This window comes from Pecten maximus, chromosome 19, assembly GCF_902652985.1.
Source record: "Pecten maximus chromosome 19, xPecMax1.1, whole genome shotgun sequence".
Classification (NCBI taxonomy): domain Eukaryota; kingdom Metazoa; phylum Mollusca; class Bivalvia; order Pectinida; family Pectinidae; genus Pecten; species Pecten maximus.
In genome coordinates, this window is record NC_047033.1 from 16,553,883 (window position 1) to 16,570,659 (window position 16,777).

The following is a 16,777-nucleotide window of genomic DNA, read 5'->3' on the forward strand; positions in this document are numbered from 1 at the left end:
AAAACTTACCCGGGACCTTTTAGGACTTAGAATTCATTTAGGGTAAAACAACACCAGATTACAACGACGTTTAATGGACACATAAAACTCAAAAAGGATCAAAGGTTAAAATCTAAAAATCACTTACTGTAAACGTACATATTTTAGCGGTAATTTTATTTTAGCGCTTTTCGCGCTGGAAGCCTTGCACTAAATTATGATTGCGCTAATTACTTTTTGTACGTTCTATTTCTATAGAAAGCTCTGTGGATGCGCTAATTCATCATTGCGCTAACTGGCTGAAATCTGCAAATGCGCTAAAATTTGATTGCGCTAAAATAAGTACGTTTACAGTATATCATACATGAAGGAACTGGTTTCAAAACACAATATATAAAATAGTAGTGTTCTACTGCGGGTAAATAGTCAAATACAAGCTATGTAGAAATTATATCGAATATGCATTTCACAGACAATGAATGGAATAGTCACGATATATATTATTAAATATCACTTGTGACTATGTGAATGAATAATGTCGAGCTTATTAATGCTTAACGAGTTGAATTATTTATTTTTCTTTCTTTCTTTCATTTTGTTATACATCTAAGATGAACTACATGCTGACACTAAAATAGGAAGATATTATAGTCCGGTTGCCAAACCCCGATTTCTCTCTTAGCCTTGCAGTAGCGTCCACGTAATGCTTTTTTTAGTGTTTTGTGTATGTTGGATGAGTGCTGATTCAAAAACTCTGGCACTCCTGAGCATTTTGAAATATTCAAGATGGCCGCCAAAATGGCGGGAAAATCTCAAAACGGCATTAAGTTACTCATTTATTACTCTAGAGTTACATTTTTTTGTGTGTATACTGGGGTTTTTAGGGTCATAGATACCACTAAAATCATGTAAAATACAATGCAGTAATCAATTCTTTAATTGAATCTAAAATAGCCTCCAAAATGGCCGCAGAAATCTCAAAATTGCAATAAGGCATGTATTGTTTCCTTAAAATGGTTATTGGTGTTTATGTTTTGATATGGAGATTGCTTCATAGTAACACAATCACAATCAAAATATTGTTCAGTATGAATGGAAATTACGTTATGATTAAATGTTATGCCAGGTATGGATTATATTATATGCGACCCATAGAAGCCCTCCCATATGCAGTGCTATAAAGCATTCTTGGAGGTCAGCATGTGAAGCGTCATCAACCTTGATTGTGGAATAAAATGTGGTTAGACATGTTTATCATAACATTCACGCGGTATGGCAATGGTCCTGGATAACTTGTCGGAATAATTGTTAACCAATCTGCTCTTAAACGATGGGCACTAAGCCTACTTGTCTGCAATCATCTCATCAAAGACATAGCAGACATGCGCGAGGAAGACACAAAACCACAAGTTATTTCATACAGAGAGGATATGCCAGCGCGTATACGTACCTTGGGTTCGAAAGACATTACGAGTATAGCATCAAGAGTGGCATTCAAAATTTGTGTGCAGGGGAAAGGGCAACAAGATGTCACATGATTGCGCTCATTACTCCCTTACCTTCTCAACAAGTTATCTGAACAGTCACAGAAAACAGAGTGCAGGTCACAGACCTTATTTGTCTGCAGATGTTAGAACGGGTGCGTAATCTTCAGCCTACATACATTGCGTTCAATCACAGACTAGTGGTAACTGGACTTGACCCTGCGCCACATGAAGTCCGTGTAATTGTCTTGCCAGAAAGAGCTGACATGAGAACAACTCTCGAGGAGGCAGACGTAACTATTCCACAACAAATAACGTGTCTTGCAACACAATGGATGTGGTACTGGTTTACCTGTACCACATCCAGAATCCGACACGCTCTGTCATAATGGAAGCAACCAGTCCACAATGGTCATCAGTAGATGAACGAGCAACGGCAAAGAAACATGCTAATCCTTTGTGCAGCACATGCTTTGTCAGGATGTGACACTATTGCCAACATGTTTTGGAAAAGGGACAGTACTGAAGGTTCTTGAGTGTGTGTTCAAGCTTGGTGAGCAGACAGCAGATATAAATGAAGTAATTTCAGAGCTCACATCATTTTTTTGCAACATGTTATGGCAGCAAAATTATAGATAACATTTACAAACCTCACTTTCAAAATTAATATTGATATCTTAACTGGCGAAGAATCAAGAAATTAAAGTCACTGCCACTAACACCAAGTAATTTGCTGAAAACGTCAAACGTGCTCATATACAGGTGTGCATTTAGAAGGCAGTACCAGAGAAAGGCCCGTCAATAGTCGTGTAAAAGGATGAAGTAACACAAATATTTTCTTTTGTACTGCATGGTGTGGTTGGTGTCAAGGTACGCATATACCCCATACATCTGAAGTTTATGTGTATGGGCTGTGGTTGTAGTCATAGGTACGCCTATACCCCATACATCTGAAGTTTATGTGTACGGACTGTAGTTGGTGTCATTGGTACGCCTAACCCCCCTTCAATTGAAGTTTATATGTATGGGCTGTGGTTGGTGTCATAGGTATGCCTATACCCCCATACAAGTTAATGTGTATGGGCTGTGGTTGGTGTCATAGGTATGCCTATACCCCCATACAAGTTAATGTGTATGGGCTGTGGTTGGTGTCATAGGTATGCCTATACCCCCATACAAGTTAATGTATATGGGCTGTGGTTGGTGTCATTGGCACGCCTATATCCCCTTACAAGTTTATGTGTATGGGCTGTAGTTGGTGTCATTGGTACGCTTATACCCCACAAAAAACATATCATTTGACTGATAAACCTGATTATGGTTTCGACAACCATTGTCATTGCGAGCTCTGAGTTCGTATATTGTGATTTTGGTACTTTGATTTTCATGGTGGTCATTAAAATTCTTGGATTTGACTAATCACTCTAAGGAAACAATGACTTATTGCAATTTTGAGGTTTCGGCCGCCATTTAGGCGTGTTTATTTTAGATTCAATTAAAGAATTGATTTCTGCATTGTATTTTTATTATTTTAGTGGTATCTATGACCCTGAAAACCACGTATACACACAAAAAATGTAACTCTAGAGTAATAAATTAGTAAATTATTGCCATTTTTAGTTTTTATAGCCATCTTGGCGGCCATCTTGAATATTTTAAAATGCCCAAGGGTGCGAGAGTGGCACCAAGCAGTTTTGGAATCAGCACTCATCCAACATACACAAAAAACCTAAAAAACATTATTTGAACGCTACTGCAAGGTTTAGTGGGCTGCAGCTGGACTATTATTATAAACAGTATGTACAGGAAAGGGTGAGGTGTGGTTGATCTCTTTTTCATCATTGAAGACCTTAATTGCAAAACATATGTTCTTCAATGATCAACTCTCCGTCTCTATTAGGGATCGAATTTAAACAATCCTACACAACAGAAATGTAAGAATAAGGCAAGACACTCTTATTTCAGGAATACCATCATCACTTTGTTCAGCTGTTTAAGCGTAGTTTACATTATCACTTGTATATATTTCCAACAATACACTAGCAGATAAGTTATCCTTTAAGGCTAATTCTATCTCATAAAATATCATTTCTTCCGACAGAAGTTACAGGACGGGTCAAAGGGAAGAAAAGGGTAAAATATTCTATAATTATTAAAAGCTCAAATGTATTGATTGAAAAGCCCACAAGACCTTTAGAGATGCTTAATTGCGTCCTGGTTACTCTATCAGGGAGAAAGTGCTACTTTCATTAGAGTAAAAACCAATACCCTGTGTAATATCAATTTGGCAATCATTGTCATTGAATTGTAGAATCAAAAAGTCAGAACTGAGGTACATATTACACACATAATGCTAACTATTCTTGTTCAATAACAAACTTTACATGTATGGAAAAATTAACAGCACCATATTTCGAGTCATTCAGCTTGGTTAAGACCATTGGAAAGTTGTATGTTTGACATCGTGATATCATTGGAAATATTCAAGTGGCTTAATGCGTGATATGACGTCGTTCAAATTTCACCTAAAACAGTTCATTTAAGCATTGATGTCATATTTTTTAGTTTCATCGGGGTATGAAACTAATTTTGTTTGCAAACTGTATGAATCCGCGTAGCGTAGCGGATTCTTACAGAAGTTTGCAAACAAAATTTATTTCATACCCCGATGAAACTAAAAAGAATTGACATCAACGCTTATACAAATGTAATTAATTTTTGAAAATGATTTTCTAATCTAAGACATGTTTTATGTACAATTTTACTGGTTTTAAATGGGATTATTTTTCTCAAACCAATACGCAACGTCAATTGTATTGTGACGTCACATTTTTCGCGCCATTCTCGGAATGTCTTTCATAGAAGAATGAAAAGAATTTTGCGACCAATCACATTTGAGTATTTACCATGAAAACAAAGAAGAATTAATTATAGAAAAATGAAAGGAATTTTTCGAACAATCACATTTGAGTATTTACCATGAAAGCAAAAAAAAAAAAAAAAAAAAAATAATTATATGCTTATGTTACTTCATAATATAATATGCTCTATATCTTACCTTCAGTTTAGCTAATCGTTGCCCGTTACAAACAATGACAGCTCAGTCAGATAACCGCTCGTAATAGTCTGGGGTGTGAAAACATTTCTGAAACTACAGCTAGATCCTACAGTAGCATGCAGCTAATATATGAATGACATGAAGGCATTGGTTGAAAACTGCAATCTTTTATCAATATAGTCATAACGATTTGATATCAACTTTCTCCACAATTAACAATAACAAACCAAAGAACTGCGTCTGACGCATTCGTTTGTACTTCTCCAATGACAATCAATTAGAGTCACGATTTTGCGTCCACCTCGATGTTTTTGCGTCTGAAATACCCATGTATCTCGTGGCAGTCATTGCCTTTATACGATATACTGTACATAAAAGACTGGGAGCTGAGTTTCCCTATAATTAAATGCCAGAGGACTCACATCAACCACCAATTATCCTTGCCGTAATTATGATAGCGGGACGCACACAACTAAATCAGCCAATCAGCTGGTGTTTCACCTGAGCCAAGTCCCCGAGGGAAATGTGTTTCTTAGGTTTGTAGCTGTTTTCCTGAGTAAATAACATGGAATGAATAATTTCTATATACAAGAATAAAGGGTAGGGTATTGAGACTTGGAAAATCAAAAATATACACTTCTTCTCTGAACATAATGATGCAGTGTGAAAAGGCGGGAATTCCCCAGATGGGAGTTCCCGAGTGCACTATAAATGTTAGGGTTACTGTCTTCCGAGTAGCAGTATACTCTTATATGCCATTAAACCTCTACAATAACAACATTTATCCGATAGAAAAAAAAACTTCAAACTTTAATTTGATATAAATTTCATATCAATTGAAATTAAAACGAGTGAATGAAAGGATGGAGTGACTAGTTATAACATATAGTAAATTATTTAGTTGTGTGAGCCCTAGTAACGATTTGTTAGTAAGGCTTGCCTGCATGTAAGATCCCTATATCCAACACAAACACATGTGATTCAAACAAAATTTCATGCGGTTGTATACATTGTCAATACCCTAATTAATCAAACCGTTTGGTCAAGATTTTATTCTATATTTCCATCAAATGCTGGATGTGAAAATGAGCTGTGAATATTAGAACCTAACAGGGATCGTTGAAAACAAATAGAAATAATGCTTTTAACGCAGCCTTCATATTCTCTTTAGTAAAGAGTCCATTGTTGTTTTAGCGATTGGAACATTTTTAAAAAAATATTTTAGGGTATGTCTTAAAATTTGCATGGTAAGTTGGTAACGTTTCGGGTTGTTGCACCATTTGTTACATAAATTATGGATCCAGCATTCACACAACTTCATGAGTAAAAGTATTATAGAAATCCCCAGCATCTCCTGTTATATAGTATTAGTATTGAAATATACAGTGTTCCAGATTTGGAACTTTGTTCCGAATCTGGAATCTGTTCCGAAATTGGAACATTTGCTCAAAGACTATAGAAATATGATTTATCTTAATTAATTCCGAATCTGGATAAAATATTCGTTTTTGATTATGACCAAACTTACCAATGAGCTAAATGAAGCCATGTTTGAGGTTTTGTAAATCGTCTGCTCAAGAATGGTTGTGACAGAATTTGATCGTCTGACAGAGTGGTCAAGATGCCGAGAATTTTTTTACCCTCATCGAATACACCCTCGCGCATACTATATGTTTGAAACACCCGCACTTTTACGTCACTTCCGGTTCACAAACACTATAGAAAAATATGATGGCGGCCGCCATATGAGACATGTTAACCGGAAAAACAGCGTGTCTATTAAGACTTAACGAAAATCAAGGTATGATTAAATACGAAAATGAGATACTATTACAACCAAAGATCGTCAACTTCCATGCTCGCACTTATTATAAAGGCAAATATAACTCTTTCAATCCAACATTCTCATCTCGCATAGACATTTTACCGCCAATATTCTAACTAGTTTCTTCGACCACACTGATGCTTATTTTGAGGTACGTTACAAGTTTACTAAGTAGATATCAAAAGTTTGAAAATTATTTGATGGGTAAAGTTCGTTCTCTGAGTATAATATCTACAATAAAATCTCCCCATTATCAGGGATATATCTGTTATAGTTATCAAATGTTCTTAGATTTGTATTTCACAAATGGGATATTTTATGACAATTCAGTAGGAGCTGTATGCTTTATTCCGTCGTTGCCATTTTATACGTAGTGGTATATACAAATGTATTACAGATACAGATACACTTTTTTTCGTCAAAGTTTTTGTCATATTTTCCTAAACCTCTCTTTCAAATTTCCTAAGAAAGAGTTACTAGACTAATGCGCTACCGAATTGGTAAGAGGACATCTTCTATCACTTTGAGTAGGAAGTTGCTAGTATTTTCTTATAGAATATAACCACTGATGTCTATTTTTGAAGTGTTGCATGGTCCCTTAATGTGCAAATGTAAGAAATACTATTGCGGGTTAAAAAGATAAATATATAACTTATCACGCATCAATAGCAATACGATATGCATGGCTGATATACATCGCTAACAGCCTGTGGTCGTAGATATCCATGTACCCAGATATTTTTGACTGTGTTTGTAAGTATTGATATTCATATTTAGTTTGTCTTATGATAACAATACAATTTATTTGTGAATTCCTTCAAATACAGTGACGTTCATAAATTATGTTTACTTTAGATTTCTTGTTTTTTTTTGGCAAATCGTCAATGACCTTGTATGACCTCTATCCAAAATTCCGTAGATTTTTACGAAAGTCCTGAAACGTTTTGCAGCTACACGTAAATCGAAGAATTGTCGAATTAAGATAAGTCATATTGGCACAAATATGTTAAAAAACATATACCTCAATGTCTACTTTTTATTCCATTAACTATGGAATCCATTTCATCATATAATACTGCCATCCTACCTTAAAACTGAGCAGTCACAAAATGACAAAGTCGAGAAGGGTAGTAGAATCTTACCATGGGATAAATTAATCGTCCTAAAAACACAGCTTGCCTTTCGCAAGACGAACCATGTCCTTGTTCGTCAAATTGGATACCACGTGTAAATGATTATAATTTTCGAACAATATCATGTGACTTTGTGAAAATGGAATAGGAAGCTTGATATTTAAGCATTGAACTGTTTTTGCATGGTATTTATGATCTATTTGGATACCAGAGCTTTGCAAGCAAACAACATACATGTAATGTGAATTAGCACATTATGCTTTGTTTTCCTGCAAAGCTCTGGCATTCAAATAGATCATAAATACCATACAAAAACAGTTCAACGCTTATATTTACATTCCTTTTACTTTTTTTTTTTAGATTTTTTTGAATGCTATAATTCATTTTTAAAATTCATAATATAATTCCCGCCTTACCGACAGTCAGCAGATTTTTTGTCAGTCGTTGGAACAGCCGAAACACGGTCGCGTACTTTTTGGCAAACAATTAAGTACATGGACATTTTTTTTTTTTAAATCCTCAATTTTGTTAATCATTTTATTATCAACGTAATGCGGAAAGGGCATATCTTTTATAACAAATAATGTAGACAAAATAATTAGTCGTTAAACTTAATTATCCTGGATATTGTAGTTCCGGTTTGTGTTGTGTTAATACGCTGATAAGTGTAGCGCGTGATGGATGGCATTTAAACGTACATCAATGCCAGAGCTCTCAAACAGACTATATAGTGACAATGCCAGACAAATGTAAATATTTACGCGTGAACCTCAGTGATGATGATCATTCGGAACGTTATGCGTTGTCAGATCCACTCAGGACTCACCATAAGTAGAGAACATAACAATCGGTGGATATAAGTTACCAGCTATTTCGAGGTAACTTTCTTAATATATAATCAAATTACGATAAAGTACACATAAGAAGAAACAGGTTATAGTGTGGTTGTCCTAAATTTACAGTACTGTACAGAAAATATTTTCCCTACAATTGAAAAATGTCTACTTTGCCTAATCTAAATACTTGTTTTTGTTTTTTTGTGTGTTAAAGACTTGCTCAAACATGTAGCCATATAGAAGGGCTTCTGTTTAAAATTGAGCATGTCAATACCACGAGACTCACATTAAGCATCTCTAGTCTAGTAAATGTGTTTTGGTACCGCTGGTGAAGTTGGTCCCACATAGCAAACTCAAGGAAATGGATTTGAAGAATAACCTCAGTATGGTTAAAAAGGTGAGGTAATGATATGCAACAATAGGATTTTGATACATTTGTATACCTTCAGGTTATCAACCCCAAAACAGTTTACAAACCTGTTACTGCTGCTGATGTGTAAATGGTTCATTATAAATATCTACATCAACTAAAATATACACTTTAAACCGTGAGATTGAGAGAGCTCTAATGAAATTTAGTGAAATCCAATCTTCCCTTTTTTAATAATATCATTTTGTCATATGGATTTTTTTTTCAAATGTATACATAACAATTATTATATAATACTTTTATTTACTTTATATGTATAAAACCTGATTATACAACATGTACATCATTAACAACCTTCGAAGTTAAAATGTTTGCAATATCCTAGGTTCTTCCAGACCAAGGGTAGGCCATCTGAAGGCAGCATTTAATGTGATTCCCTGTGATACAAGTACGTCAACTATGCAGTAGAGCTTGTTGGCAAATAGGACTGAGGTTCAGCGGAGTGCTAAGTTCATATTGCAGATATCGAATTTACGAACTTATAATATTTCAGAGCAATGACATGTGATATAAGTAGTAAAGGCATGACGTATCACGTGGGTGGGGCGAAATTAAATGCGGTATCTCACCTCTTTTACCATCAACAAATACCATGTCATACGACTCAAACACATTATTATATCTTTCCTTGACGACATCTTTTGTGGGGGTCAGAAACGACCAATCAGAGGCGTTGAGAGCGATTACACACCGCGATGTGTAAACAGTAACTGTCACGTGTCTAATCAGTTGTGAACCAGACAAACAAACAAACAAATAAAAACTGTTTAACTTCTACAGAATGAGGGATTTTGTAGAAAAATGCAATCTTTTCCTTGAGACACCAGCCAAGAATTATTACATGTCATGCTCTTGTTGTGGAGAAGGGTCGTTGGGGATAAATAGAGGTTACACAACGAGTGGTTGTTGGATATGGAATTTATTTCACACGAGTGAGTTATTTTTTCAAAGTTACAAAAGACACGAGCTTTAGCGAGTGTTTTTAGCAAACTTTTAAAAAATAACTTACGAGTGTGAAATAAATTCCATATCCAACAATTTCGAGTCGTGTGACCTGTTTTTACCACAATAATATCGGTTCGAATCAAAGGGAAACGTGGCCAAGTATAATTTTGCGTATGCAAATAAAGTGTACCGGTGACGTCCTGGACCCGGTGATGTGACGTCATTAGATTATTGATGACGTCAATAACAATTGTAGCTTGGGTCAAAGTTCACCGTGTTAGCCAATCAAAATGCGTACAGAGTTTATACCACGTGTGGTTTAAACAGATTGTTAATCAACAGCTGTAATGATTAACTGATGATCTGAGAGTTGAATAGCACAGGGTATTGTGATAGAAAGCGTCTTATGGAACGAAGTGTAGTTCATTTTGTCATTGTAATTTACATTGTTTCTTACCAAAACAAGCCCCAAACTATGAACAATCAAGGTTACTGTGCTCAGGTAAGGGTCAAATGGCATTAATTAAAAGACGATGGTGTAATTCTTTTTAATACACATCTAATTGGTCATTCCATGAAAGACGTTGTTTTGATATTTAAAAAAAAAATAAATTACTTGAGATTCGAGGAATGATTGATATGTTGTGATCCTCGTATTGAAGAAGGTACTTGAAGGAAGTGTTGTTTTAAAGTCTTACTATTCTGTGACTATATAGGGCCGTGTACCCAAGAACCGGTCACATTTGGTTAGTTTATATCGATGAGATAGGACTCTAAAGTAAACAAGACAAGCGGCTTTTGCAAAATGGACAATATCGGTGAACAGCAGCGATAAAATATTTGCATAAAAAAGGTTAAACACCTAAGGATATCCATAATGATATTGAAGTACACTAGGGAAAGATGTCTCTTCAAATGCTTTAGTGAAAAGGTGGGTGACGGAATTTAAGGGCGGCCGACAGCCTTGAGGATGACCCCCTTCCTGGAAGGCCTTTCAGTGTTACAACGCAAGAAATGGTCAATAAAGTTCATATGTATTCTTATGACTGATAGACCAGTCACAGAAAGATATAAAGCCAAAAGATGGTATTCTACTGATAGATTATCTCCAAAAGGGACAAACAATCAATGGCGCATATCATGCTTCACTTCTGAGACAGTTATTGGAAAATAATTAACTTAAGCGCCGCAGAAAGCTCTCTAAAGGTGTGTTATTCCATCAGTACACTGCGCCTGTTCACAAGTCTGTCATTGCCATGACTGCCATTTACGAGTGTGGCTTTAAATTGATTGAGTATCCGACTTTTTCACCTGATCTCGCTCCATCAGACTGCCATCTATTTCCAAAATTGAAAACATCTATTTCATGAACGCAATTTCAGTCAGATGATGGCGAAAGACATGCAGTTGAGGACTTTCTCACAGCCGCAGACATATATACACATTCTGCGGTAGGTATCCATTAAGGTACATGGCCACACTTCTGACATAAAATCTCCGTTCAGGTTTATTTTACCTGTAAACCCAGGGCTTCTTACGAAGCGACTACGATAATCACACCTGGCCGTATATGCCCAGGGCTATTGAGACAACAACACTCTCAGTGAATCCTATTGTAACACCGTCATACTTGACCGCAGACACCACACTGGCTTCCAAACAGGTTTTGCTGGTGAGGTACTGCATTGGGTATTTAGCGAAACTGAAACACGTTGTTATGTAAGATTCCATTGAAAATGTATACTGTACCCGCAATGGACCCCATGTTATCTTGCACTTTTACCAGGACATATACTATCTGTGTATTTCACCTATACATTGCCCAATATTAGCAAATCCAATGGGAAAATTTATTTCCTTTCAAAATAATCCAGAGCCATTTCTGGAACTAGCATCATTATAAATTTTTTTAAAAGTTGTTTATCCGTTTGTCTGAAAGGTACTGGATTATAAATACCAAAAAATCCTTGACACATATACCTAGACACTCTGAAGTGGTCTGTTGTTATATAGGGTAGGTGAGTTTGCAACACTTAAAGTTAAAATCTTAAATGTTTTTTTAGAATTCAAGCATAGGAGAACCTTTGTAAATGTCATATGGTGATCCTCAGAAAAATAAAATTTCGTACCTGTTACCTGTTTTGATTTTTTTTAAAGTTTCTACTTATTCTCGCTGTGCACGAACCAACAATTTGGTTTATTAGGAACAGTTGGTAGGCCTTTGTGAATACAAGAGTGTTAAAATTTCAAAAGACACACGGGTAAAACCATAGCTAATCTCGCAAACACCCTGGTGTTTGTACAAACTATTTCAATAGCAAATACTATTTACTGGAAGTCTGGTCATGAACCTTAATCTTTGTATTATCTAATAAACAGTTAAAGGAATATAACTCCAATATAGGTTTTGGAATAATTGTGTCTGTTATCAGATTAAGTCATACTCTGCCAAGCCTTTCTTTTTTATCCATAATGTTATATATTATAAGACTCTTTCATATGTGTGTATGTAGGATAGGGATAATCCACCCGAGGGGTCACAAAATGTGGTGAAACCCGAGGCTTGCCGAGGGTTTTACCACATTTTGTGATCCCGAGGGTGGAATATCCCTATCCTACATACACACATAATGAAAGAGTCTTTTCTCTCATATCATTACCAAATTTCTGGCGAAAGTGTTCCTCAGCCATCCATTTTCTTCAATTTTTGAATGACGAAGGTAGGTCAGTCGATAGGCTAACGATGATCATATTGAAAGGCTAGGATGGCAGTTAGTTTTCATGGTTACTCTACACAAATATAGACTCTGAGTTACAATTAAAATAAATATTTTTATATGAACATCGAGGGGTGTCATTTTTACCGAATGTTCGTTCATTTAAGAGCCAATTCCCAACTTCCAAATACACAGGTTGCTGAGTAGGCCTAACAGTTACTGACAGTACAGTAGAGTAAACAAATTCCAGGGCCCCCTGCTGACGCAAACGGAACCATTTCATAGGTTGTGACGTTTGACATTTTCTTTTTTATATTTTTTTATGTATGGCTTTTATTTTACTTCCTGTCATTGCCAGGTGATTGTGTGTGTTTACATGTTTTTAATAACAAATCTGTCGGGTAGGCAAGTCTGTATTCTAACTGTTACAACAGGCCTGTAGGCGTAGTCTAACTGTTTGTTACAGTAACGGAGTTATGTTCGCTCAGATGAAATGTCTAATCGTTTAACCGTGTAGCCCTATTGATTTACTGCTGATATGATATATATTTATCTAAGAATGTATGTATTTTTATAGTTAAGTCCAACGTTTCAAAACCGACACCGACGATAAGGACTGTCGGATGTGAACACAAGCAGACGGCGTTGTGAGAGTTGTCCCCCTTGAACGCAGATTAATCCGCGCGCGTGAAATGCTATGTAAGATAGATTTATCTTACATAGCTATCTTACATGGGCAAACTCTATCCAACATGGCGAGATATGAGAGAAATGTGGATATTTGTTGATGAATTATCACATATATATGAAATCGTTCGGATAAAGGCCATAACGTCCCTCTATATCAAGGCAGTAATCGAGTACAGCCTTTGAAGATGCAAATATAACAATTCATCACGATCAACAACTAAGCATTTCAGATTACGTTTTTGTTTTTAGAAGTAGTTTGTAATTACTTAATTATAAGATACAAATAATACATTCTGTGTTGCATTACCTTTATCTCAATAGTAAATAACATTATAGTATATACATCCTGTAAGACTGTATACTATAATATAGTGATTCGGTCACCGTAGAAATACAGCTCGAGGTATTCTAGATAAAACAAATTAACATTGGTTACCAGTAATTTTGGTATCAATAGGCATAGGGAGCTTCCTCTTTGCAAGTATTTAATCATAGACATTATCACAAGAATTAAAGAAACTTAGTTATGTAAAAAAATATTTTAAGAAATTTTGTTATCTAAATTTATTATAAGGGACTTGGTTTCAAATTTTTAGAAATGCAATACATGACAATAAAAGTCTTGTATTTATTAGAGAAAACCTTGTGAAGATCGGGGGTATCGATATGGTTTTCGGATGTCTATACCTACTGATTATTTGTGTTGTGGTTATCAACGAATGTAAAAGACCTACCTTACTCCATATTCCGAAATCCATGTAAACGGCGTTTACTAGCGACACTGATCTGACCTGTTAGACGTGGACTTTTTTTTTCAAACCTCAGGAAATAACTTAAATCCAGTCGTTACAAACAAAAGTGTTTACAAGGAAGCAATGGAGTAAACCCGGGGCAATGCCGCATCACGTCTAAATGATAACCGTATAGCAATTTGTAAAAATGGTTTTAATTTCAATTTTGCGATATCAACATTGTACGTGCAATTAATCATTGATGTCATTTTTTTTTTTAGTTTCATCGGGGTATGAAACAAATTTTGTTTGAAAACTGTATGAATCCGCGTAGCGGATTCTTACAGAAGTTTGCAAACAAAATTTGTTTCATACCCCGATGAAACAAAAAAATGGACATCAACCCTTACAATTAATTTTTGAAAATGATTTTCTAATTTAAAACATGTGTTATGTACAATTTTACTGGTTTTAAATGGGATTCTTTTTCTCAAATCAATACGCAGTGTCGGTTGTCGTATTGTGACGTCACATTTTTCGCGCCATTATCGGAATTTCTTTCATAAAAGAATGAAAAGAATTTTTCTACCAATCACATTTGAGTATTTACCATGAAAACAAAGACAAATTAATTATTATAAAATAAAGCTAAAGTTGTGTTTAAATCATTTAATGAGATCGTTGATTACAATAGCAAATCTATGAACTGTATCATTTCTTCAGGATAATTCGTATGGTCTTGGGTTTTAGCTTACTTACGTCATTTATACATTATGTATGATAAGCGGGAAATTCAAATACATGTTTGCACAAGAAGTCACTATACGAATATAAATATAAAGATTGAACTATTACCTAATGTAACTATATAGTCTATATGAGTGAGGGTTACATACATGTATAAATATTCATTGATTCCTTAGTCCGAGAAGTGTATCACTGTCTATGTCATTCTATGATAATGTAAAATTGCTAGTGGAAACAAGTCTATTATATAAATGTGTTTAGATGTACTACGTGTTATAATCACAATTATCACTGTATGATAACTGTAACAGTTCTTGCCATATAATTGTATTGTTTGTATAATACATTATGGTGTGGTGCGTATATTAACACTATTCGCACACTATAAGTTTTTAATGACAATATCATTCTGTATTCCTGCTCTAAATAGAATTTTCGGAAACTAAAAAGGTGATGAGGCCGCTAAGGCAGCACCTGACTTACACTAAATCGATATGAAACTACAGTTTAATATGAAACAATCGCTGTGTATAACCTTCACTTGTGACTGTCGAATCAGAAATATAACTGTAAAACACAATGTTGAATGCATTTTCGCTATATTATCGTTGCATAGACTGACCATCAAAGTTGGTAGGCAGAAAATAATTTGAAGCTCAAAGCCAAGAAAGAAAGTAGTCAAACAGCTCATGTTAAACGTTACCTTATTCCGATTTTAAACCTTTTGTAACGAATTTCTAAAACTTAATAGTCAATATAATTTGTCACATACGACAGACTACTTAATACTAGTACATATGGTAAAAAATGACCGAGAAGAGTTGATCCCACGCGTTTGCCCATTGATTATACATTTATCGCACACGGTTACAGTTCAAGTTTAAGGAAGATGTTTATTCGGGTCAGTATTTACTTTATTAACAATGGATTACTATGTGCAATTAAAACCTGACTTTAGATATAAAGTGTTTGAACTAGTTCGTTAAGTCTCGTGTTGTTTATATTACTTTGTTTTGGTGATAGGGGGTTAACATCCTCGCACAAGCCAGGATCACGTGAGGACGGGAGTCGAGGAGACAACGAAAACAAGTGTAGCAATATAGGGCAGAATATTTATATTAGTATCTGCAGTGTTCCCAAACAGAATAGACGGACGAAAATGCTAATTCTTGAATTAGTAAACGTCCCACGAGAGCTTTTTAATGTCCCTGGACGAAAGACAAAGGAGAACCAATTCCCGATCCTGCGAGGGGCCCCAAAATTAATCGTTTCTTACGACATGCAGTGAGTAACAGTAGGCATATTCTTTGTTCACTAATAAATAGTATTGATGTGAAAGTTAGTGATACTTAGTTCTAATGTTAGAGTTAATTATACTTAGTTTTAATGTGAGAGTTAGTGATACTTAGTTTTAATGTGAGAGTTAGTGATACTTAGTTTTAATGTTAGAGTTAGTGATACTTAGCTTTAATGTGAGAGTTAGTGATACTTAGACTTGATGTGAGAGTTAGTGATACTTGGAGTTGATGGGAGAGTTAGTGATACTTAGTTTTAATGTGAGAGTTAGTGATACTTGGAGTTGATGGGAGAGTTAGTGATACTTAGACTTGATATGAGAGTTAGTGATACTTAGTTTTAATGTGAGAGTTAGTGATACTTAATCTTGATGTGAGAGTTAGTGATAGTTAGATTTAATATGAGAGTTAGTGATACTTAGTTTTAGTGTGAATGTTAGCGATACTTAATCTTGATGTGAGAGTTAGTGATACTTAGTTTTAATGTGAGAGTTAGTGATGCTTAGTTTTAATGTGAGCGTTAGTTTTACTTAGACTTGATGTGAGAGTTAGTGATACTTAGACTTGATGTGAGAGTTAGTGATACTTAGACTGGATGTGAGGGTTAGTGATAATTAGACTTGATGTGAGAGTTAGTGATAGTTAGACTTGATGTGAGAGTTAGTGATACTTAGACTTGATGTGAGAGTTAGTGATACTTAGACTTGATGTGAGAGTTAGTGATACTTAGACTTGATGTGAGAGTTAGTGATACTTAGTTTTGATGTGAGAGTTAGTGATAATTAGACTTGATGTGAGAGTTAGTGATACTTACAATGTAGTTTTAATGTGAGAGTTAGCGATACTTAATCTTGATGTGTATATTTTCGGTATACATTGTCCATACTCCAAATGGGGTCTAACGAAA